This window comes from Clupea harengus, chromosome 21 (genome assembly GCF_900700415.2).
Source record: "Clupea harengus chromosome 21, Ch_v2.0.2, whole genome shotgun sequence".
Lineage (NCBI taxonomy): Eukaryota > Metazoa > Chordata > Actinopteri > Clupeiformes > Clupeidae > Clupea > Clupea harengus.
Window position 1 is genome coordinate 20,616,405 of NC_045172.1, and position 26,965 is coordinate 20,643,369.

Here is a 26,965-nt window from a genome sequence, read left to right on the forward strand (position 1 = left end):
TGTTGCTGGAAGATGACTCACAGCTGAACATTGGCCCTAAAAGTCACGAGTCTCTAATGTTATAGCTCAAGGATGTTTTAATTGTACTTTTGAGAAGCAGGCTTGGCATGCACAGCTTTCACCCTAACCACCCCCCCCCCCCCCCCCCCCCCTCTTGCCCCCCCCCCCCCTCAGAGCCCCCTCACTTCCATCTGTGCATATATTTCTTCTTAATGCACAAGCACACTTGATTTGTTCATGCACAGCAACTTTTCGAGCTATTGCCCTTCCCTATTCCCCTTTCCGTTGCTACGACTACACCACCTGGGTGCCACTGGCTCCAAGGCAGAGATGTGCAAGATGTGGCAACCGCGTGTGTGTGTGTGTGTGTGTCTGTGTCTGTGTGTGTGTGTGTGTGTGTGTCTGTGTGTGTGTGTGTGTGTGTGTGTGTGTGTGTCTGTGTGTGTGTGTGTGTGTTTGTTTGTTTGTTTGCTGAGGGCATGGGCATATTTTCATCCCAATGAAAGACAGAGAGGAAAATTGTTAAATGAAGAAAAATAAGATACAGACTTGCAGTTTCATGTGTGTGGGTGTTTATCCGAGTGTGTGTGTGTGTGTGTGTGTGTGTGTGAGTGTGTGTGTGTCAGAGAGAGATATCAAATGTGTACAGTGCATTGTGCCTCGCTCATCTGACAGAGCAACTAAAATTAATCCAAAATAACACATTGCATCAATATGAACTAACAAAACGTTACAGATTAAGGAAATGAAAAAAGAAGATATTACTATTTTATATTTGTATTTATTGTCTTACATGAAAAGGTTTTCTCCTTCAGAAAATACCACTAAATAAAAAAAGCATTTTTTTTTTGTCAATCAGCCATTTTTAACTCTCCCCGAATCATAATTATTTATTCCTTTTGCTTCTTCCTTCGTAGAGCCGGCGATTAATTTCAGCATGCTGCCCATAGCTTTGCCAAGATAAAAGATTTTCCCACAGTGGAGGAAGTCGAGCAGAATTCAGATTAGCAGCGAAGTGAGGTGTAGGTCACGATGATACCAATCTTTAGCTCATTGTATTGCAAAGTACCCAGGACTTGATGCCGCACGTCGCTGAATGGAGCCACACGGAGGCCTGATCCACCTGGGCCGGGGGGAGCCGGGCTTCTTGATGAGCCGGGATGATCAGGTCCTGTGGTGGCATCTCGGCGGATTTCTCCTCCCTTTCTTTTCCCGGCGTCAGTGAAACCAGAGTCTTGATTGGACTCCGGACACCTACTGGGACCAGCTGTTGCACCGAGAGCACAGGGGAGCTTGAGACTGCACCCCCCCCCCCCCCCCCCCCCCCCCCAACACCACACACACACACATTCTCACACTGCACCGCACAGCGCAGTGCAACGGCGACCCGTGTGTGTTTATCACAACCTCTGTGTTCTCTCGCTGGCTGGCTCTTGTCTCACTTTAAGCGGCGGATGATGAAAGGGTCCCGATATTGAGGGCGAGCGGCAGCACGTTTGATGGCCGTGTTGCCTGCATAAAAATGGACGGGTTAATACGTCCCTGATGCTTTGGAGTTTTCAACAGGAGCCGCTGATGAAATGAAACACAATTAAAAGTCAGTTTTGGGGGGTTGGGGGGGGGGCAGGGTGGTGGTACTGATGGTGGTTAGGGGTGGGGGGCCCTTGAGTCAATTAATTTTATTCAGGCACAGTAGTCCAGAGGACAAGTGCTAGGAAGAGGCTTCTTATGGGAAAAAAAAGACCAGTCTCTTAGCAACAGCACCCTCTCACAACATGTCAGAAACCTCTGGCCTTCCAGCTTCAGGAGGTGCCGGAACTACCCTAGGTGTACACCCCCCCCCCCCCCCCCCCCCCCCCCCAATCCTCCCATACACATGCAACTGCTGCTCTGCGATAGGTCAAGGGGCATGCTGGCTGTCAGTGGAGCCCCTGAAGGGAACTTGGCAGATCTTGCAGAGGAAGGGAAAAAAAAGGAGAAAAGAAAATCAATTTTAAGCTCACATGCCCCAGTGGGTGCCAGAGCCACTTGAGGGATCCTGAAGGATGCCTGAGTTGACAGGATTTGACTTCCTGAGGTAGAGAGGTGACAAACTCCATCATGGAGAAGGGCCCGGGAAGGACCGGAGAGGCCTAACCTGTTCACACGATCGCTGGCCCGGTGTGGTATTGAACCTATTTATCTCTTTCACCAGCGCCAAGGTACCACAGGGACTGGAAAAGTTGTTTCACAAAAAAAAAAAAAAACACAAGAGAAGGGCAGAAACAGGGAAGGAAAGAGAGGAAAAATGAAAAAAAAAAAAAGTGGCAGAATTCAGGGGTGTAAATGATGAATTACTTTTCATCAAGTGAAAGGAAACATACTCCGGAACAATACTGAAATGGAGCAGGACTCTCTGACCTCCTGGCTCATAGCAGCCGATATCTTCATTCAAGAAGACAAGCATGAAATTACACCGAAAATGGGATTGTCATGAACGGGCCCTTGAAATCTCGGTATACAGTCATTACTGCATGGCAAAGAGCCCTCATCCTCACATCATAACTCGTGAGGGAAGAGACCGAGAACGAGTGCAGAGAGAGAGAGAGAGAGAGAGAGAGAGAGAGAAGGATAGAGACGGAAGGAAGGAGAGAGAGAAGAAGAGAGGGCGGGGATATGAAAACAGGCTCTCTCTCTTTTTTCTTTTTTGCCGTGCATATGTGCAAGTTTTTTTCCACACGTCTTTAAACCGTGTTAGGTAACTTCTTTAATTATGAAGAGGTGATTGCTCTTTTCTTTTCCATTCTTTTCTCTTCTTTTTCTTACCCCCCCCCCCCCCTCCTTCTCTTCCCACACATCGCAGCATCATCATCAACAAAAAAAAAAGGGTTTCATGACCAGATGCATTGAATGCCTTGTTTACATCATGGGAACGCAGACAGAACAGGGCCTAATGAGCAATCAAATAATAATTAGAAAGCCAAAAGGCGCTCACAGGAAGGGCATTGTGAATACAAATCATTTTTGACGGGGAGAAACAGAGACGAGGTTAAGACTCTCGACACAGGGAAGAGTGTGGGAACAGCGAGGTTTTCCTTCGTCGTCAATCGGAAAAAACGCACATTGTTAAGGATTTAGCCCGGGTTGCTCTTTGACAATGCGGTATGTCTAAATTGCTGCAGATAGCAATCTAATGCTAACGTCTGTGTCTGTCTAAGCGAGTGTTTATCTTTTTTTCCCCCTGTTGTAAGCTATCAGTGTTCTTTGCAACAAAAAAAAACACACACATTTTGCATGACTGTGTACGAACAGAAGCACAACCCTGTATGAGTACACACACACGCACACACACAGAGTATATGAAAATGAATATCTTATCAGTAAACATTGCATATCTGGAGGCCATATTGACACATGCTGTCTCATTGTGGTGGCATTCTAGGAAATCTACATTCCCATCCGATCCTGTTTAATATTTCATTTTCAGCCCAAACTGTTTTTCTTTAGTTCTTCATTCATTTCAGTGGCGCTCATCGACACACACACACACACAAACACACACACACTCCATGTCTGACCCCATGTGTTATCTTTCTGGAATATTTTGTCTCAGACAGTACTGTGTGCAATTCATTGGGTGACTTTTCTTCCCTATCGATCTGCGCAGTAGGCAGAGGATGAGAGTGGAAATAGCATATCCTAACTTTCCACTCCCATCTCGCAACCCCACAAAAGGCGTGAAGGTTTGTCCTCCATGCTGACCCCTGTTTTATGCTAATGTCCTTTCACCGAATGACTGGCGTTCACAGGGGCCTTTCCCCAAACACAATGACCAGACAAAAGATAGAAAGTCAACAGCAGCAACGACAACGACAAGGCCATAGCGGTATCTCCAGGACAAGAGTGTTTCTGTTCCAGATTTGAGTATTTCTGCATGTGTTTGTGACGAGAATGAGGACACAGAAAAAGAAGAAGAAAAAAAATGGTTCACTCTCTTTTTATTTCCTCCCCCTCTCATACTCAACTTGCCAGGCTGGAGATGCTCTCTTAGCATGAAATTATCGTAACGAGTTGAATGGAGAGGAAGGCATGAGTCAGAGAGAAAAAAGCCCAGTGTCTGTGGAAAAAAGTATTTTGAAGGATCTGTAATTTTCAAAGTGCTCCACATTTAAATGTTCCTTTTATTCCTAAACAGCCCAGAGACACTTTTCAAACTGCACGATACACATAATTAGATGGAGCAGATAGATGACATTCTCAATACGCCATTAGAAAGAGGTCATTCTCGCTCTCTCTCTCTCTCTCTCTCTCTCTCTCTCTCTCTCTCTCTCGGTGAATCCAGCACACTGGTCTCCTCTGGTTAATTTACCGCTTCAAAGCGACGTGCATGTGACACACACACACTCTGGCTGACACAAGAGGAAGAAGTCGGCACTTATTTTAAACAGACATTTTTTTTTCAGTCAAAAACATAACTTTTCAACCACCGCAGAAGATGGGTCTTTTTCCGTCACAGAGGACAAAAGGGCCCTTTGATAGGGGATTAAGATGAATGGCTGAGCCGTGTCTGAAATCAGTAAACAAACTAAAATCACCTAAAACGTCCCCTGTTGTCATTACGGCCCATTCGCATTCCAAAGTAACTCAGTACGTTTATGGACCTCCTGTTAAAGCTGTAACTCATTCTCCGTGTTTAAAATACCTTGAGAGAGTGAGTGAGAGAGAGAGAGGAGCGCCTTCTTTCATCAAAGTTTGAAATTCTAAAGGTTTCCACCTTCCTGTCTTTTTTCTCTGCACCTCCCCTCCATTTTTTTTCCTCGGTCTTTCTGGCCCCAGATGAGGGCTTTGGAAGGTAAATAGCGTGTGAAATGGGACATGTGTTTTCCATTGCTTCCTGTTTCCTCAGTCACACGTGTCAGCTTCGGTGGATGATGGTTGAAACAGCCCCTCCCTCCTCCCCTCCTCGGTAAGCCGATGGTGAGCGCAGACCAGGCGCTCCGTCGCCCGGCATCTCTCACTGCCGCTGTCTCTACCTCTACCTCTGCCTCTGCGGCTTCGAGCGGGGTGAGGTGCCAAAGTTTCAACCTGCCTGAAATTACGAGCCCTCTTTCAAAGTCAACACTTCCTACCTCGCCATCTGAGTTTCATTGGTGGTACCACACAAAAAAGACAGAGAGAGGGAGAGAGTGGGGAGAGAGAGAGAGGGGGGAGAGAGAGGGGGGGAGAGAGAAACCCCAGAGCAGATCAAACAAAGCCGCTCAGGAGGTATTTATTCAGTGAAGGAGGCATAAAAAAAGAGAATCTGTCTTTGATGGGTTTTGTGCTGATTGTTCGCTCTCAGATGGAAAGTTAATGATAATTGTCCGAGCAGCTCTTAAACTGAAGGGAGACATCAAACAGAGTCAGACTACTCAGAGGAGCCGGGCGAGGTGCACGTTTGAATGGGGTGAAGTGTTTGCCAATCCCCAAAACGAGTTTTGGGGGGTTTGAAAGGACGAGCGCTCTTCAGGGGGACAGACGAGTAATGCACAGACAAGTGGCCCCGTTGTTTTCCTCTGTACCAGTAAACCTCTGGCCCCCAAATGCTGCGAGACCGCAAACACACTCCCGATAATCCTACAGCTCCCACATAAAGCCATGGAGGCAGGGTGCAGGGTGCCGCTTATTATTCCACATATAAAATGGATTTACGTGGACACGTCCGTTTCAATATAAATTGATCTTCCCTACTTTTAAATTGAATGTCTTTAGTCAATTCCTCAATTTCTTTTTTTTTTTCATTCTGTAGATAATCCTGCACCGCCACACCGACTGACGACTTTATCGACAGATTTATTACTAAAAATACTGACAAATAAATGTCCCCTATTGAATCTTTAGAGGGGCTTTATGTCATTTGTCACACCCTGTGCCTACTGATAGCGCCGCACCACGTTTGGCAAAAGCTCTCAGGAAAAGAAGAATTCAATTCAGTAGCCGCACAGAACTGAAATCCTCCTCCGATTTGTGCGTTTGTGCCAGGTTTCGGCACACACCAGCCAGGCTGTCCAAACTGTTTGAAATTTCCCCCTAACTGTTGGCAATAGTCAAATGAAGATGCTTGCTCTGGGCCCCGTGTTGGCACCGGCAGCCAGCTGTTTTGTTTACCTTCCCCGCAAATGTCCAAGAGACATTTTGTCAGCGGTTTACAAAACCAATCTTCTAATGCTACTGGTGGAGGAGGGCTGGCAAGTGCATTGCTTTTGGGACCATATCTAAATAACTGCAGACAGCCAGTGCGTTTGAAGGGCATGAGTTATGTTTCACAAGCTAGCGGCACACAGAAAGTGTATGATTTTCAAATGGCATTGCCATGATTATTGCAGTGTGTTTTTTTTAGTGCCCTCAGGGACTATGGGATGCACAGCTTCTACCCTTCACTGGATTGAAACATACAAATCTAAACATGGGTTGTGTGGTCCCTTGATTTTAGTGGTGGATCATGTGTGATAAAGAAGAAGCCACTCGATTTTCTGAGACATTTCTTCCTACCGAAGATCTCAATTGTTGAAAACTTCTGTAGCAGGCTTTGTTTATTCTTCTGTGTAATTTCCCCGTTGTGCTCTGGCATTTTTGTATTTAATCATAATCACTGTGCTGTTTACCAGAAAGGTTTGAACTTTTGCAGTCCTTTTTACGGTCATATTCACACATTTAGCATTCATGCAACTGTGGCATTTTCAAAAACATGGATTTTTCATTGTTGTATTAAATTCTGCTGGTACATTTGTTTTGTTCCTGGCACATTAGTTGCCTAAAGATAATGTTTTTCACATTTTTTAATATTATATGTAAATGATTAACAAAAAAAATAGAAAGATAAATAAGAATAAAATCAGATCAAATAAAATCTGAATTTATATACAATATCCTTTCACTCCTTATCCATGTTAACAGCGCATCCATTGGCCTCTGACCCAGCTCTGCAGATGGTTCCGCTGTAATGCTTTTGGTTCCGGTGTGGAGCCTCTGGTTCTGCTGTGAAGGTTCTAGTTCCTCTGTTGAAGTTACTGTCTGTGATCAGGACATTCTGGGTTGCCTCAGAACCCCCACCTCTATGCTGCCACCACGGTAGTGAGTCCTTGCACCTAACCGCTTGGCAGGCGCGCCCAAACATATGGTAGAACTAAATGTTGATTATTAGCCTATTTCATATATCACACGCCAAATTGATAAGTGAGGACATTTATCACTCACGCAGTCCAGATAGAAGCGGTGCTTTTTATTCTCATCTAACCAGCGCCATATGAGAGGCCTAGGCCAACTTGAGGAGAAATCAAGAGGACATCATTAAATATGCCTTTGTGAATAAAACGTGATTGCCAACAATTTCAGGTTTGTCCTTGACATTAGGGGGTGAAAAAAAACCCAAACATAATTCTGCTTTTCATATTTTTCTTCCTCGTTCTCTCAACCAACCATCCTCCCATAAGGATTTCATTATCTGTCCTTTTTGTGACACGCACTGACAAGGTTAATCACGCTGGATTTGTGAAGACTCGCATGTTCATATTTCTTCTCTGTGATCTATGACCAAACAGTCAGTGGTTGTATTAATCCAATATGTTTTCTCACAGGTTGGGCAGTGAAAAATGTAAGTGATTATTCTTAATATTATTACTATTTATCTCATCGACCAATCATTGCTCCTGCATGTTAGTGCCCTTTCGCATGTAATTAATATTCCTTAAGCACACAATATACCACAACAATAAGACCAGAGAGTTTAATTAGGAAAACATAATTGATAGTTATTTATATGTTTACCCGTTCATATTAATTCAAAGCCCAGTGTGATGTAATTAGTATTTATGCAGCAATTAATTAGTCATAATTATACACAACTAGTTAACCTAATGTATGCGCAGTGCATTAAATAAACATAGTTTGTTAATTACGAAGTGATGTTGAAATGATCCTTGTTGGGTTGTGCTGGGCCGGTGTGTCCCATAGCACCCAGCACTAGGCATTAGACTCGCCGTTCTTACAGCTGGATCTGGAGACGGGCTCAGCTGGCCGCGAGGTCGGTGGAGGCCTCTGTCGTTAAAGAAGATCAATGAGCTTTGGTTTCCCGCTGCATGTTCGCTTTGTGTTGTACATTAGTACATGCGTACACATGGCACCCACGTCCATACATCTCTCACACACACACACACACACACTCACTCATGGTCGTTCAGGAGATGTATGTATCTGTAGAAATAATGTGTGGTTTGAATGTCTGTAGATTTGGCAGAGATTCAACTGAAAAGACTCACATGGAAACAGTAAGGTTTCATGCATAGACCCACACACACACACAGACATTAACAAACACACACACACACTCGCACACACACACACACACACACACTCACACAGGCACATACACTCACATACAGACAGGCATATAAACATACATACATACAGATACAAACACAGTCATACACAAACATATTCACACGACTGTATGTGTACACAAACACAGGCATGCGTACAGACAGACAGACACACACATATATATATTCACACAACTAAGCAAACCCATGTACACACACACACACATGCATACAGACAAACAGACAGACACACACTCACACATATATTCACACAACTACACAAACCCATGTACACACACACACACATGCATACAGACAGTAAGACACACGCTACCGCATACATATTACTGTAACACAACTACGCAAACCCATGTACACACACACACACACATGCATACAGACAGACAAACACACACTAACACATACGTAAATTCACACACTTACGCAAACCCATGTACACACACACAAGCACACACATGCATACAGACAGAAAAAACACACACTAACACATATATTCACACACTTACGCAAACCCATGTACACACACACACAAACACAGCGTGTCACAGCACGAGGCAGGCCTCCACCTTGTGTCGCTGCTGTCCTCCCCAGCATTCATCAATAGCACCGGGCGCCCATGCGGGCCGAGCAGTAGGACAGTGCATTAATGAAATGTTAATGGCTGAATTAAGCCTGAAATAACCATTCTAGGCTGGACTGCTGTGAGACCATTAGCATTAGTGCTGCGTGCTGTGTGTGTGTGTGTGTGTGTGTGTGTGTGTGTGGGGGGGGGGGGGGGGTGTGTGTATGTTTTTTCGGGGGGGGGGGGGGGGGGGGGCGGGGCAACTCAGTCGCCCTGGCCGGGGTGCCAAGTGCCAAGCAGGTGTTTGGGGCTGTGGGTAGAGACGGCTGTCCATCACCGTGACCTTTAGTGGTGTCAGCTGGGCATTGCCAGACACACACACACATACACACACACACACACACACACACACAAAAGCAGCTCTGGCTAGAAATGTAATTGCCAGAGAAAAGCCATCTGTGTGATAAACTAATCTAAAATTATTGCCCAAAATTCACATGTAAGATCCGTTATACATATAATAAATATGCCGGCTTCATGCAGCAAAGGATGGCTCAATACAGTAACTAAGATTCACTGACTTCTGTCTGAATTCTGTCAATGTTTTTTTTTTTTCCCCGTGATTTTAAATGGGTGCTGGTCTGTAATGTGCACCAATGTGCATATTTGCCGTGCTTCACTTCACGTAATTAAAATAGAGATGGTCGAAAGACTCACAATAATTCAGATCATGCCGTTCTTACTGTAATGACCTTTGGCCAATTCCGTGTATGTAAATGTCGGGGTCTGATGCAATAATGACATTGTTCTGTGTATTTTATCATTGATAAATCAATTACGAGCACTACTAAGAAGCACAGGGTCAATACCTCTCCAACACTTGAAAATTGCTGGTCTCTGACTAAGTGCGCAGTAAGTCTGAATTAGCACGGTGGAACATGATGTTTGCCTGGGGATCAGAATGAGGGGGTCTCATGATCCGAGGCCCTCCGTGGGTTCAGTCCGATACCGAGGACCCGTAAATCAGCTCGGAAACACTCCGCGACACTTTGGGTCTGAGTTACAGCGCTGATAAATTATGCTCTTAACCCAGTTAATGCTCCCCAAATTGGCTAAATTGTAATTGGTTTAAAGCATTAATTAAATTCTGGGTTTTTACGAAAAGAAAAAGGCGTCATTGCCACCACGTGCTTTCCTGTTTGAGTATGACAAGGAGTTTTTGTTGGCAATAAATAAATGTTTGTCCCACCGATGGAAGCTGTAACGGCTGGAATATGTCATTTATAAGTGACCAACCCATAGAAGCCATACAGTGACATAACATGCGCTTGCTGGTTGTTAGGCCTGTGTGATGTGTTTGTGTGCCGTTGCCTGGCGATGGTTGAGTCTTTCTAAACATATTTTGCAGGCTTTTTTCTTCTTCTCTGTGTCTCTCCTCGTATTGGAAATTGCAGTGCTTTACTTAGACTTGGGTTTTCCTTGTTATCCGTGCATTCCTTTGACGACCCAACTATATAAACACGGTAAAAATATAGACCAGTACAAAAAAAATGCTCTTTGATTGTGTTGCCAGATTTTTTTTCCCCCCTGAATTTTCACAAACTCTTTGTCAGTCTTGTTTCCATAGTCTGACACATACTACAGTAAGAAAATACTTTTACTTTTAAAAAACATTAGAAGTTTAAGATGTTGTCTCTTTTTATACAAGGTTATACATAAAAACAAATCCAAAATATGTCTGGCAAGTGTGCATCCTCCACAAGTTTGTCTCAGAGCAGGAGGGTGAGCTAGCAGTGTGCCGCTACAGATGCCGCTTCAGAGGAGCGGCTGAGATAGATAATTCATACGAGGGTGACTAGGTGTCTAGTGGATGTGCTGCTCTTCGTCAACCCTGCCAGGTGTCTGTGCTTGTGCCTCCCCTCTCCTCCTGCATAATTAATAGCAGAATCACGATCACCTAAGTGACCCTCTTTCTCTCTTTTTTTTTTTTCTAAAAGATAAAGTACAAGGAACGAAAAAAAAAAAGAGATCACATAACTGGGACAGGGGTTGTCACCTTCACCTTGTGTACTTGTCATTTGTACCACAGCGGGTCATTAAATTCACATTAGACCACTCAGAGGGGTCTCAGGGCGCCGGCAGTGCACCTAAAGCTCCGCGACAACACCCCCTCAACCCCCCCTCAACCCCCTCCTCCCAAGCTTCACGACAAAACCCACTCACCCCCCTCACCCCCTCCCTGTCCCCATGGCCTGTCCCTTGCCTAAAAAAAAATCAAAAACAGCAAAAAGAGACATTTTGTACTTCGACCACATATAATAGTCTGTGATTTGTTCCCCCCCCCCCCCCCAGCCAATAATTGAGAGCCTGTCCATTTGTGCACCCCTTGGGATGAAGCCGGAGAAGAAGTCAAAGTTTGAAGACGGGCGGGCGGAAGAGTGAGATGGCATTACCTCCTGCTCCCTCGCCCCGACGCTTGAATCATTTATTTAAAAACCTGCGACGGCCGTTCGGCCCGTCACATCGCGTTAGGCCTCAGCCAGACGACTCAGGGCGAAAGGTGGCTCCGCCGCACGCTGTCACACTGAAGGGAGCCTCCCCACCTCACACACACTCACACACACACACACACACACACTCACACTCACACACACACACATACACACACACCATGCGACACACACGCCCTCAGCCACCAACCCAACCCCCCCCCCCCCCCCCCCCCCACACACACACACACACACACACACCACCCCCACCTCTGCCTTGTCTTGTCGGATGCTTTCATGGCAGAGTTGTCAAGAGAGAGACAATTACCACACCGAGCGTGCAGGGATGGTGGGCAATGACCTTGGAGGTATTTGTGTGGGCCACGTCCGTCATTGCCCGCCATTTGCCTGAGTATTATTGTTTATGAGTCGGGAGGTTTTTATAGGTTGCACTGGATGGACAGCTGCCGTGGTTGGCTGTTGACCAGGACTAATATCATGGGGTGAACTGCCTGCAGTACCTGACAGCAGATGTCCTCTTTCTCTCTCCCTCTCTCTCTCTCTCTCTCTCTCTCTCTTTCTATTTCTCTATCTTTCTCTCCGTCTACCTTTCTGATGCTGGTCACAGCATGTCGTTCACACCATAAATGTCTTGTGACTGGATTCATGATGAGGGGTGAGTGCTGTGGCCTGACCCAGAGAGTCAGTGAGAGAGAGAGAGAGGGAGAGAGAGAGAGAGAGAGAGAGGGGGGGAGAGTTAGTGAGAGAGAGTGTGGCAGCATGTAAAGTGCCCTGCTCTCTCAGACGCACTCGCCATCCCCTCTGCATCCTACTGATCTTATCACAGTAAATATGATGAGCGTAGAGGGGATATATGCCCATACATAAAGTGCTTTTCTTTCTGACTCTTTCTGAGATTCCTTTTTCAAACATCCCTCTCTTTTGTCCTCCCCACCCCTCCTCCTCTTCCTCCTCCTCTTCTCCGGGTTCTTTTCTCCTAGTTTTCTCTTATCTCTTTGTTCTTCATTTGTTATGTTTACACTTGAGTTGAACGCAGCAGTTTTTCCCCCTCCCTCCCTCCCCCCCCCCCCACGCGCTCACAGCCCCTTCCTGCGCACCAAACAGCTGGGAAAGCAGTATGTGCAGAAGCTCAACGGCCGGCAGGAGAAAGGGCTCACTGCAGTTTTGTCAATTTTAACCAGATTTTCCAGGGATATTAGGCGAACAAAAGAAAGTGACATCCTAGTGTCGTGCTGTTTAAAGCACTGTACTTCTTTTGATGCAAGATGTGCACAAGTGGGGAGAAATCTTGAAATAAACAAAGCACACACACACACACACACACACTTACAAAAAAAAAGAAAAAGATAGAGAGATCTGTTTGGTTGGGTTCCCTCGCATTCAGAATAAGATGCCACTTTTGATCCATTTGCATTTGCATTCGTTTGGTTTTAGTCTTTGCATATTCAACGACAAAGTTAATGATCTGATATTTTGAGGGCGCCTCTCTATAAAAGAAAAAGAAAAAATAATGGGAAATAATGTCTGTGCATTGTCTCCACAACAGTGCATGTCTTCACAACAGTAAAGACCAAAGTAAACACATGCTTTTGCGCTCTACCTGTCATGGGAACTTTGAAGGTCTGCTAATTAACATTAAAAATGTGATTGCAGCGCTCTTCAGTAGTAGTAACTTCCTTACTTCACAACCGCTCGTCTAGTTTGTCAAGATGACTTAAGGCTTTGAGATGCGTTGCGATTGTGTGCATCTTCATGGTGTTTGGCCGACTTCCAGATATGGAGACACGTAATGGGCATGCCTAAGAGCGAGGAGCACCCTGCCTTTTACGCTTGATGTCATTACCCTCACTAACACGTCTGCAGCATCCAAGTGCTTTAGGAGGCGACGCTCCATTGTGATGTGAAAAAGACATTTCCTGAATGCGAGCCAGCGGTTTCGTATCGCGCGTCCCACCCATTTTAGCTCTATGTCTTCAGGATCAGATCTCCAATCCCGATCAGGAGAGCGTTGTCGAGCCTTGGCCCGCCTGTCGACGAGCTGGCGTCTACCGACCAGTGCTGACAGAGCCTCCGACTGCCCTCTTAAATACACCCTGAGAAGGCACGAGTGACCTGATCGTTCAACGGCCTCTCCAGAAAAACCTGGCAACGCACTCACAGCATTAAAGCTCATAGGAATCTCATTAATTACCTTTTCATCAGGAATACGTTTTTGTTTTTAATTTTTGTTTTAAGATTCTGTAGCGTATGTGTCCAACCAAACTCTTTCCATTAGATGGCAAGCATAATTAATCCCATCTGCATGTTTCAGGCGGTTGCAGATTGATTTAGGAGTCCGTGGAACCGAGTTTAGTTGTAAAAATTTGAGTAGAAGTGGTAGTTAAAATTTTAAAGTGTGATGCTTTTATTGCAGTGTTATGAGTTATTGAAACTATCATTGCTATTATAGTGACAAATGCCATAACTGCATATTGCATGTTGTTAAAACCGCATAAATTCTTGGGTAACCTTGCCAAGATATACACTTTCAAATCGTTCAGGTTTTAGGTCTGCTGTTCCAAGACAAACAGGTACAGAATGTTACATTAAACTTTTTTTCCCCTCCGACTATCACTTAAAGTATATTCAGCATATTAAGGACGCTAAGGACCAAACAAGGCATCGGGCCAGACGCTGTGAGTCGCTTGTCTATACTGTAGGTGTTCGCAAATAGTACAGATTAATTGAATAGTGCCTTTTTAAAGTAGACGAATCTCAAGAAATATGTAAATCTAATTTTCTAAATGATTACTAATTTCACAGCATTACCATGAAATTAAAAAATATCCTGTAAGGGGGCATATCATTTCATCATTCAAATGCAATTAAACTGAGCATGTGAACAGGGCCCAAACCTGAAGCAGGACTAGATGGCTGTTTCCATCTCGCCCTCCGTTGTTCTGTATAGGGTGAGTTCACTCCTGACACGTGGCTGAACCCCTGCTGCTGCTAAATGGCTGTGTTTGTGAGCGCGTCCCTCAGTTGATCTTCACAGCACCAGAGACTGCTGGTCTTCTCCGACGTCCAAGACTGGGGGGCAGGGAAGGGGGGGGGGGGGGGGGGGGCGGCAGTCCAAGGCTGCACCTGATCTTCAATCAGGGCCATGGCTCTCCTCTGGGGCATGTGTCTACACAAACACACAAACACACAAACACACAAACACACGGCCGGCTAGTGAACTGCGGATGAACCAGATGTACCACTCAATGGCTCGGCCAGTTCCCTCAAGACAAAACATGTTGACAAAACGAGGCACCATCAGTCGCAGAGACCATGAGTTAAAGGCTCAGCAACAACCTTGCCTTATGATGTGAGACTCTCACAGCCCACGTTTCCCATTGCAGAATCAAAATGATCAGTTTCATTGATTATGGCAAATTCTATCACACAAAACGTGGTTTACTAAAGGCCTGGTTTACTATAGGTTTGCATGTTCAAAGTATTAATAACTAATATCAACAAAAAATATTTAAATTTTAATAATATCATATTTGATCAGGGTCTAGTAAGAATATAGTATATTTACATATATCATTTATAGCATAAATTATAATATAGTATATTCTTACTAGACCCTGATAGAATATCATTGGGGATTTTTTGAGGTGTGGGTGGTTCCATGTTAGCATCTGGTTTTGTACCATAAACCATTACTGAATTAGTGCCAAAGTGCTACTGTTGAATCTGTACTATACTATTGTATTGAATCTATACTATACTATAACATGAAGAATCCAAGAGCTAATATGAAACCATATAACCGCAGCTGACAAAGATGTCTTCTATGTGAGTTCATTTAATACAAATGCATCAGCTGTAATCCCCAAACTCCCTGCTCTCAGCCATGTTCCTGTTCCTGCTCCTTCAGTAATGTAAACAGCAGTACCTTCCTACTAGTGTTGTGGCAGCAGGGAGAGGCACTCTGCAGATGAGCAGAATCCCTCTCATTCTACTCCGCTCCGTGTAGAAAACACAATGTGGGAATAGGTTTGACAGATCTAACCCATTGAATATGCACCCCCTCCCCCTTTCTCTCTCTCTCTCTGTCTCTCTCTCTCTCCCTCTGCCTTTTTTGCTCATAAGTTGCAAATGGCTTCATTAAAAAAAAAAAAAAGCCACCACCGTAGGGACCGTATAAAACATGCGGCTGCTACCTAATATGGTATTTATGACCTGGCTAAATGTAGAGTGAATTAAAGTTTAAAGGATTGCAGTCAGGTAGACTGTCGACGTTTGTAAAGGAATGTCCATTAGGAAGATGAAGGAGAAGGAGGCATTCCCTGGTGGGGGCCGGTGGATGTGGCTGTCGTGATGGAGACCAGGGGGAGGGGGGGGGGGATTTGGACGTAGTCACACACCTACCATCAGGGAAGATAGACACACAGTCTGTCGAGCTTGGTTCATGTACGTGCCCAGGCATTCTCAGCCAGTCACCGTAAATAAAGCAAATAAATAAATATGCGATGACGACAGTGATTTGCAACTCTCCTCTCTGCTTGGTTCCCTTTCGCAAACAAAGTTGCTTATGCTTAAAAAAATAACTGGATTCCTCAACGCACGGTGTGAGAAGGGAAAGGGAGAATGCAGATGGGGTCGTAATGCAAATTACACATTGGACCCGAGTCTAGGTTTGAATAATCACAAGACATGCTTTGAACCCATTTTACATCAATCAACCTTGTATTTCCCTCTGGAACAAGGCCCTGAGCTGGGCTGTTTCAAAATGCACGTTAGTGGATCTGAATACCTAAGTGTGGTGAATCGCAACCCTGCAATCCCTCTGTCTTTTTTTTTTTTACCCCCCTCTGCGAAAGTGCTACAAGCATACTTGCCACAATTTTCATTTGTCACAGGTTCCGCCTTTGCCGGACACAAGGTTGAATTAAGGCAGAAAGATTGAATTTCTCATCATTAATAGGTTGTATTTTGCAGGGGTTTATCAATCTTCCGAGTTAAGGAGGCAAAAAAACGCTCTCTCGCTCAAAGGTGAACAAGTAACTTGTCCATAAAAAAAAAGAGTGAAACAGATTGCAGCAACCTAGATGTTTTCCGTAAAAAGCCGTACAGATGGCACAAATTCCTTTCTTTTGCCCGATCTCGGTTGAACGTAAGAAAGTCTGACACAAAGTGGCCGGCGCTTCATATTTGCTTAGCGGTGACGGGCCGTGCTGCCTGCATAATGGCACGGTTAGCATCACCGGAGGCGTCACGGCGGAGACAACCTGAGATCACCACTCTCCTGATTAATACATGAGCCATGTGCTCTCACTGCACCGCCGGCTAGGGCCACGGCACACACGGAGACACGCCGATGAAAAACAAACCACTTCCCTGAGATGGGCGAAGAGCGGATGAGACAAAGGGGGCTGGGCCGGGCTGAGCCGGGGCTGGTCCCAGGAACCGCCTTGAAGAGCACTCTCTGGCTGGGGCACACACGAGAACACTGGGACGTCAGTGAACTCGTGAGAGAGGACTCGTTTTTTTCTTCAAGCGTAAGCTACAGAATGTTCAGGATCTTTTACACAGACCTCACGGGGTGGATGTAAACTGCAGACCGATATTGTTTTTTTCTTTTTTTCACTCCCGGTCTAATATAGCTCAGGAAACTGATGATGTGATGAACTTTGACCCACACTCATCTGACAAGAACCCTGGGAGCTCTGAATGAGCAGTGAGAGCTAAGGCTCTCTGTTTGAGTTATAGCTGTGATCCAATAGACAGATGTGATCTCTTTAAATCACTCTATAGTGGAATTAACTTCCCCCCAAGAGCTGGAAAACATATGTAGGAGTAAATGTTTCAACAGAACGCTCAGGTCATGAATCCACACTCTTGTCCTCTTCGAGTCCGTCGGTGCTCACAGCGGACAGGGATCTTTCACCTCACCTTCGTTTTTCCCATCGTGAAACAAATGAAGTGTGTTGTTGATGCACGTGTGCTACGCTACACGCTGTCTGTGTGTAAACCGAAGTTCTGAAGACAAAAGATGCATTAGCATGGCTGTGCCCCCCAGCTTCTGCATGTTCACTGGTATCCTCTGCTCTCTGCTCCGCTCCTTAAGTGAATCATCGCCGGTGTTTCTGACGACGCCCTCGGCCACATAGGTAAAGACGCGAACATACAGTGACAGCGCGGGCGTCTATGGCACACCGGCGTTACCACGCGAAAGAAGTGGCCTCTGAGTTGAACGATATGAGCCCTGGCAGGGAGCAGTTGGTGCCGTAATTATAACCGTCCAAGTGAAATGTCTGTGGGATCAGAAAGCGGGATGGCATAATGGAACAGGCTCTAAGTATTTTATAAACCGCGCACCAGCGGAGAAAGGAAAACGTGAAGAGGAGGAGGGAGAGAAGAAATAACAAACACACAACAGACTCTAAAACAGCCACTGACTTGCAGTTATGATAGAACAGAAGCTGGTATCTATATATCTATATATATGTATGTGTGTGTGTGTGTGTGTTTGTGTGTGTGTGCCATTGACCTGCGGTTATGAGAGAACAGAAGCTGCCATTGAAAAGGTTTAGTTTTGACTTCGGGAACTCACTTCCTGTGAAATGTTCAGTAGCTTTCCACCCCAATCCTCCACAAATGATGAAGTGCAACTATGTTCTTATCTAGATCTATCTATCTATCTATCTATCTATCTATCTATGTGTGTGTGTGTGTGTGTGTATGTGTGTGTCATTGTGAAGTGACCAGCAGGTGGACGAGAGGAGAGGAGCCTGTGTGTCTTGAGGCCCTTCCTCCTCCATCGGTTAGACGAGTGTGTTGGTGGGCCGTGGCTGAGGTGCTGCGCGGTGCTAACTTCCCTGGCCCTTAATACCTCATTTAGAGCCATCCGTCTCTGGATTATACCACTTAGGACTGTCAGGAGATCCCTCGGAGAGAGGCAGGGCCAGGGAGAGAGAGAGAGAAAGAAAGAAAGAGAAGGAGAAAAAGAGAGAGCGGAAAAATAGAGTAGAGACAGAACTCCAAACAACTTCACAAAGGCCCACCTGCCTCATGGGTTTACAGGAACGCTGAATTAACGGCAGGAAGGACCCTGCTGAGAAGCGCACAGCCTCGCCCGGGCCAGGGACAGTTTACTCTCCACCCCCGTATAATGGTAAACAGTTATGGCACAGCTTCTTTCAAGCCATAAACCCTGTGAGGGTTGCGGACGATCCCAGGCAGATACGGCACATCCTGTGGGGTGGAGGGAACATCTGTGCTGACGAGCAGCATGGGGGTGGTTCATCATCGTGCCCTCCTACGCACTGCCTCCACGCTCTTCCTCTCTCCCCCTGGATACACCCTCCACACTCTTCCTCTCCCCCCTGGATACTCAGGTACTGACCGGAGGAGAAAGAGAGAATATTCTCTCATGAAGTATTGAAATGTTTTGGCCCACTCTCCTTCTCAACAGGTCTGGTCCACTCAAACTCGTGGGCCATTTACAGGAGAGACTCACATTCACCAACACTACAGTGGAACAGTGTATCATCTGACAAGTAAATGTTGTCTACTCTTTTTTTTCTGATCTGTAGTGTACATTAGGAAAATGGACTCCATGTCCCCTGGGGAAGAGTCGGAGGAGGAGGAGGAGGATGGTTTGTTGCCGTGGCAAACGAAGAGCCCTGCAGTCATTGGCCTACACGTGCGCTGGGCTGATTGGGTGCGACATCACAGTCAGTCTTCAGTCACTTTAATCCTGTCAGGTCCTCGATGAAACTGACTTGATTAGCGCTCGTCCCGTATACCATCCTCCAGAGACGTGAGGTGGAGGTGTGTATTGGCGGGGGTTTCTATATCGCCCTCAGATCATCAGGTCGGTGATTTGAGATTCAGAAGAACTTGTCAGTCCCCCCAGGATTTCGCGGGCCTTTTTTGTGATAGTTGCGGCCTAAAATGACTGATTTCGCGGGGGCTTTTCCAAAAAGTTGCGGTGAAAGTTGCAGTGTTTTTTAGGTGTTTGTTGCGATGAAATTGCGGGAGCAAGTGAAAGTTGCGATAAAAGTTGCGAATTTCCCTATTTGTAATTATAATTGAGTTATTTGTTGAAAAATAAAGAATTAATAAAGAAACATTCCTTAAAAAAAAAAAAAAACATTGGGAAATGGTCCTCTAAATAACCTTACCAACATGCCAAACTAAAGATTACCAGGACTACAAAAATGTAGCATAATAGGCTGTTCTGCCCTTTGCTTATTTAGGTCGGAAAATGTATATTGCTTGAATTGTTGTTATGGAACGAACACAGTATAGTAAAGGACTTTTACTTTGACATCATTCAAATGTTCGTCTCGTGGGAATGGCAACTGCTGTTAGACAGTTATCTAGAAACATAGCTAGTTATGCTATGTTATGCTAAACACGTAGGGGGAACAGTACATAGGATTTACTTATCCACAACGAAGTGCACCTGTTGGTATTACAAAAGGACCACAAGTAAGACTGAATAAAATGTTATGAATATCTCAGCCTTCACATAAAACGAAAAAAAAAAAACAGCCTGTGTCACTGTGATCTGTCTCGTCACCTGACGTCCTGCCTGCGTTTCTGCTGTTCTCATTCTATGCTTATCAATCTGTTTTGCTATCCTTGTTGATTTATTTTATCCGTACAGGTGTTTATGTTGTTCAACGACAATAATTTGTCAAATTTGCGGGAAAGTTGCGGTGCTGTGTTAAAATTGCAACGTTGCGCTGAATTCGCGGGGAATCGTTGAATTTGCGTGAATTGGTGCGATCGCAACATCGCAACTTCCTGGAGGGTCTGACTTGTATGACACTCTGTAACCAGCTGGTGAGGAGCAGGAGGCATGGAGGCCTGGTTTGAATTAGCCCTTTTGTGGAAGCACCGATAAGCTTTAAGAGCGAGAGGGTTTAAATGAATATCATAGGCATATGTTGAGGCTTTGGCCAAAGACTACAGATACAGCGATACCCCCGTAGGTTGATCACGGCGCGGAATTGTTAAAAAAGACGCTGATTATTTCTCTTACCAGGTGGCATGGATGTGGTATAATTCTTATAAATAAATGTCCAATTTTAAACTTCATAACAGGAAGGCAATGCGATCAAAGAGCGGGCCGTTTGAACTCGGTAACCAATTATAATAGATGTGCGGCCCAAATTTAAATATTTACCGTAAAGTAATCCCGACGCCATATCAGTTTCATACCCGGACAAAGGTTTTGATCAGACTGACAGTTTCCTATACATACCGGTGGTGAATGTGAACAGTCACGGCTCCTACACAGAAAACATGTGGGTTTGATTAGAGGCGACGTGTTTACGGAGCATCCAGATGAATTTCACACGGCACTCGGCTCTCCGCTGCCTCCTCTGACAGCTCATGGCTCAATCCGTCGGCCCGGCAACCTTACCTCTCTCTCTTTCGCCGGTGGCAGAGATTTGCCAAATGCCTGGTACCAATGCCGACGTCCAAACAATGCCAGTCAAAGACTCAGAACTCTTTGTGTGGGAGAGAGAGCGCACAAGTGCAGCCCTCTCTCCTCGTGCGCTGATTTGATTTCCGCTCCTTGTCGCCATCCTGATTGGGCTCACTGTGTAGTGTGGAGCCTGCTTTCGGCCATGTTTGATGCACAGCCTATCTGACGGGCTTGGCTATCAGACGTGAACAAGAACTCGACTTATGCTGCACGCTAGGTCTGAAAAGCTCACGAAGGGTTCGTCACAGCCACACACCGCATACACACCACACATTAGACACAACATTCCTCTGTGAAAAGCTGAGCACTTTTGTCACATGCATTGCTCTTAAAAAGCATCTTGTGTGTGTGTGTGTGTGTGTGTGTGTGTGTGTGTGTGTGTGTGTGTGTGACACTGGCAGTGGGGTAAGGTCCTGAAAGCTCTGCTCTTCACCTGCGTGCTTTTCCTGCGTGCTCATTCTCCAAACGCCAGCCAGCTTAATATGCACGGAGCCTCTTTCCCTGCCACCCTGGTGCTTTCTCGGGCAGATGTTCTCAATACGGAGATCAATGAGGGGTACATTTCAGTGCCTTTGTTCCCCGTCTGCTCAGTGAAACACGAGCGCCTCGCGCAATAATTCAACAAAGTAACACAAATGGCGTGTGCGCGACCATGTGTCGCCCCTTCCGTCGCCCGAGCGCCACAGAGAGTGAGTACTGAACAGAGAGAGAAAGAGAGAGAGAGAGAGAGGGAGAGAGGGAAAGAGAGAGAGAGGGAGAGGAAGACAGAGAGAGAGGAAGAGAGAGACAGAGAGAGATAGAGGGAGAGAGAGGATTAAAAAGAGTTTCTGTGGGGAGGGGTGGGGGGCCCCGGTGCCTGTCGCCACACCACTGAACTGGCATCCTCTCTGATAGCGAGCGTCTGATCCGGCCTGCCAGTCCGCCCAGCGGAGACACGCAGATGAAAGGCCCGATGTGCTAATCTGCTCTGCCATCAGAACTGTGTTATTCTAAAGTGTCTCAATTTGATCCATAATCTCGCTCCTTTTCATCAGATTGAGAAAGAAAGACTTTTTTTTTTTTTATGTTGTTGTTTGTTTTCAGTATTGTTTTTCTCCAGTTGTGTCAGCATAGGCCCTGATCCAGAATACCAGGCAGTAGGCACTGGACTTGCAGAGATAGCAAAACCTTCCCTTTATCCCACCCCTGTTGATATGTAGATCAAGTCCCAAAGAAAAGAGCATGAATGAACGATGGAGAAAAGGAGTTTACGGGCTCCCAGGGAGACTTTCTGATTGTGATTGTTTTCATGTTCCTAAAACTACAATACGTCTATGAAGTTTACTAAAGAACTACAAAATGATGCAATGAAATTCGGATTCTTTCTTCTCAATTCTTTCTCATGCACATACAAATCTCTAATTACTAGAAAGCTGATTGTGTGTAGACATGTGTGTGGTGTGTCACGCACTGGAGGTGCTGAGGTGTGCGTGCGTGTGACGTGACCCTAAACGCCTGCGCTCCGTCATAGATGCGGCGCGTGACATCAGTGTGCTTCGGCGCGCTCCGAGGGTGATTCATCAGGCTCACAGGTCATCTGTAAAATGAGATTTCAGAGATGGGACTGCTCCGCTGACCCGTGCCGCGGCCCCTGCGCCCCTCAGCCAAGCGAGGAGATGAACTTTGACCTCTCACCTCTACCACAGACGGAGTCAGAGGCACCGGGGCAGTGAGGTGGACAGTGTGGCTGGACAAGTCGGGTTGAACGTGTGTGTGTCACTCTTCAGTGGCCTGATTTAACCCCAAACCTCCCAACACCATTACAAACCATAACACACACACACAGACACACACACACACACACACACATACATCAGGCACAGCTGGTAGTGTGTGTTTGGATTAGACAGAGGAGGACTTGATAATGATGGAGATCAGGAACATGAAGCAAGAGAGAAGTTTGGAGGAGGAGGAGGAGAGGGAAAGGCAGTGGGAGTCACGGTCCCCTTTACTGGCTGTGCAAAGAGCACCGCAAACTCACTATATGTGGTGAGGCTCCTACTGACCTTTAGGACTTTTATGTGATGTGAAAATGTGTGTGTATAGTTATACACTTTTGTGTTTGTGTTTATCTCTCTGTGTGAATCTGTGTGTGTCTATACGTGTATTTGTGTTAGTGTATGTATATCCAGAGGGAGGTGTCACTCTTCAGAATCACTCAAACAGAAGCTGGCTGTCAGCACACTGCCTTACCTGAGCACCCCCACCCCCCCATATCTCAAAATGTAACGGGTCTGAAAAGTTTCAGAATGCCCTGTACGTGTGCCGTATGGATGTGCTACATGACTGAGCCGTATGCCCTGTACGTGTGCTATATGACTGAGCCGTATGCCCTGTACGTGTGCTACATGACTGAGCCGTATGCCCTGTACGTGTGCCGTATGGATGTGCTACATGACTGAGCCGTATGCCCTGTACGTGTGCTATATGACTGAGCCGTATGCCCTGTACGTGTGCTATATGACTGAGCCGTATGGATGTGCTACATGACTGAGCCATATGGATGTGTTCACTGATTGGGTCCCTAGACCCCTGAGTGCTTAACACAGGCTGCTCCATCACTGGAGGCTATGCAGCTCAGTCCACACCCACTCACACACACACACACACACACACACACACACACACACACACACACTCAGAGGAGCTGAGATTATACCTGATCACTCTCATACTCCACGGCCTCACCAAGGGAGAGGGAGAAAATACTATATATAATATTATAATCATTCGATATTATGTAACATAACACAGTACATATGTATAGAATTCTATGTATGATATGTATGATATAACAATAACTTTAGCTATGCATTATGCTTTTTGTAGTTACATTGTGCTTTGTGAGGTCTTTTGCAACCTGAATAGCATTCACTTTGATTTAAATAGCTTCTGACTCTGAGAGAGAGATAGAATGAAGGACAGAGAGATATAACAAGAGAGAGATAGAATGAAGAAAAGAGAGATAGAATGAAAGAGAGAGAGATAGAATGAAGAAAAGAGAGATAGAATGAAAGAGAGAGATAGAATGAAGAAAAGAGAGATAGAATGAAAGAGAGAAGATCTTCTCATCCTTTTTCCCTTCTCACAGCTCCTATGGTAGTTTATACCTGACAGATTCTGGTTCTGATCTGGCCCAGATCCGCTCTAGAGTGTGATACCCGACATGTTCTGGTTCTGATCTGGCCCAGATCCGCTCTAGAGTGTTATACCCGACATGTTCTGGTTCTCATCTGGCCCAGATCCGCTCTAGAGTGTGATACCCTCTGAGAGCTGAGGTCCAAACTGAGCCAACCTCTTTTTTTCCTTTATTTCCTTTCTTTGCCTTTTTCCCCTTGAAGTGTTTCATCCTTCTCATCCCTCTTTTTTATGCCTCTCGATAAATGGACATGCGTCGCCAGGCAGGACAGCAAGAGGTGCTGGAGGGAGTGTGTGTGTGTGTGTGTGTGTGTGTGTGTGTGTGTTTGTCGGAGTGTCCAGTGAGGCGTGTTTGGAAAAGCATAACCCAGTCAGAAAGGTATGCTAGTGGTGGGGTGGTATGTTGGGGTGAGCGGTAGAGGCAGGGTAGTGTGTGTGTGTGTGTGTGTGTGTGTGTGTGTGTGTGTGTGTGTGTGTGTCATGTGCCAAACACACAGGGTAAATATTTGTTTCACAGCGGCAGAGTCGCATCACTGAGGTCAGCCGTCTGGAATCCCTGCTTGTTTATAAACCGCTGTTGTTACAGTTGGGTTTGCTGGATGGACAGAAGAAAAAGAGAGCTAGAGAATGAGAGAAAGAGAGAGGGAGCGAGACAGGAGAGAACGAGACTCTGCTAGTAGGGAACAGGGAGGCAAAGCAGAGTCCAAACCTGAAGGGGAAAACCTGAAGACTGAGTCCCCGTACAGCTCTCCTCGATAGCACCAGACTCAGGGTTACACACCCACCTCACTCTTTTGGTGTGAGACACACGCTTCTATGTCCTGTCTCACGCTTAGCATTGACTTCAATGCATCGCGTGCCAAAAAAATACACCTGTTGGGGTCAACCTTTGTCAATCTCACCGATTCTCACGCCAAGTCAGCCTTGGAAGTTGGCAACTCCGCCGACTCCGGATCTCATTCATATATCCGGCCTGGATCTGGCTTGAATCCGGTGGGTTAGCTGTTTCTTTGGTTTGGGGAACAGAAAGAAAGGCATGGAAAGTGCACGGCTCCCCAGCTGCTTACAGAGTCGACCCGAAAAGGAAAACCTATACAAGGTTTCCTAGATCGCAGTTGACTGACGTGGACGTGGGGCTCAGGTCTGACTCAGAACTGGCTAAAAAGTGCTGAGATAATTTGTGATCCAACCTGGCAGTAATTACAAGAAGTGAGCTTTAGAACTGGGTGAAAATATGCCTATTTCTCTCTCTCCCTCTCTCTCTCTCTCTCTCTCTCTCTCTCTCTCTCTTTCTTTCTCTCTCCTCATCCACAGGCAGAATTAAGGCAGACGTCGGCGGTGTGTTATTAATTGTCATGTTTGATTGCGGGTTATTAGTGCGGCCTGCATTGTTCCTGTTTGTAAACAGACTAGCAGGTAATGCGCTGCTAATAGATCTGGATGCTCCCATCTGCTCGCCGCACAGGCCTCTCATTTGAAATACATTTTCCCAGGTGTTGATGGGTGCGCCGGGGGGCAAAGTGCTCGCTTCCATTCACCTAGACAAACCTCTGCATATTCACCAGGTTGTCTGCCGCTGTAGTCTAATGGGAGAGACCCAGCTGTTATACCCCCCCCCCCCCCCCCCAACCCCCCCCCCCCCCCCTGTTATACCCCAACCCCCCCCTTCCCCCAACCCCCCCTGTTATGCCCCCCTCCCTCGCAGCTCATGGCAAGAGCACATGAGCAATGTGTTTGTGCGTTGGCTGACTACCAACCTAATGCAGTGCTTTGGGTAATACCGGAATGCGAGCCGCTCCGTCACTCTGTGGATCAGGTGGTGGGAGAACAATGTTCAGAGGGAAAGAATACAGATCGCCGCCCATTACACTGAATGCCTGGATGCTGTCCAGTACTTCAGTCTTTCACTCTCGCTTTTTTAAAAGGCACATTTTCAATTCAGTATGAATATGTGGATATGTCTGATTGGTTGGTACAGGTTTACATAGATATATATATATCTATATATTTTTTTAAAGAACAATTGTCCTTGGTTGTAATTATGAATATGTGGATATATCTGATTGGTTGGTACAGGTTTACATAGATATATATATATATATATATATATATATATATTTAAACAATTCTCCTTGGTTGTAATTACACGTCATGAATTGATAACGTAGAGAAACTGCATTGATCTGGCGTCAGCCGTAAGAGAACACTACCTCAACGCTAATTACTTTTCAGTTCTGCCATGTCAGGTCCGCTTTCAGCAAGTGTCCACTCTTGGTTGGCGGCCAACTCGGACAGGCACACGCACACGCACGCACACACTCAAACACACACACACACACACAAACACACACACACACACACACAGACACACACACACTCCCTACCTCAGAAGGCAGGAGAGAAAAGAAGGCAAGGTCTTATGAGCTGATGGGTGTTTGGGTGGGTTCCTCTGAACCTTCCTGAAGAGAAAGAGAACCTGCGTTCTGGCCAGGCTGAGAAGAGAGATGTCGGAGAGAGTGAGGAGAGAGACCTGCGTTCTGGCCAGTGCTGAGAGAGAGAGTCAGAAGAGAGTGAGAGAGAGACCTGCATTTCTGGCCAGGCTGAGAGAGAGAGTCAGAGAGAGTGAGAGAGAGACCTGCATTCTGGCCAGGCTGAGAGCAGAAGCTGCCAGAGAGAGTGAGAGAGAGGAATCACACCTTATTTGAGTTGGTCAGTGATAAAAATATTTGGGAATGTCAAATAAAGCTGCATGTGGGTGGGTTTCGTAAGAGTTTTGTTGTGTGTGTGTGTGTATGTGTGGGGGGGGGGGGAGGTTAGAGAATGAGAGGGGGGGGGGAGAAAGTCACCCCGGCTTCTTGGTCTGTTGACATTTCTTCAGGGCTTT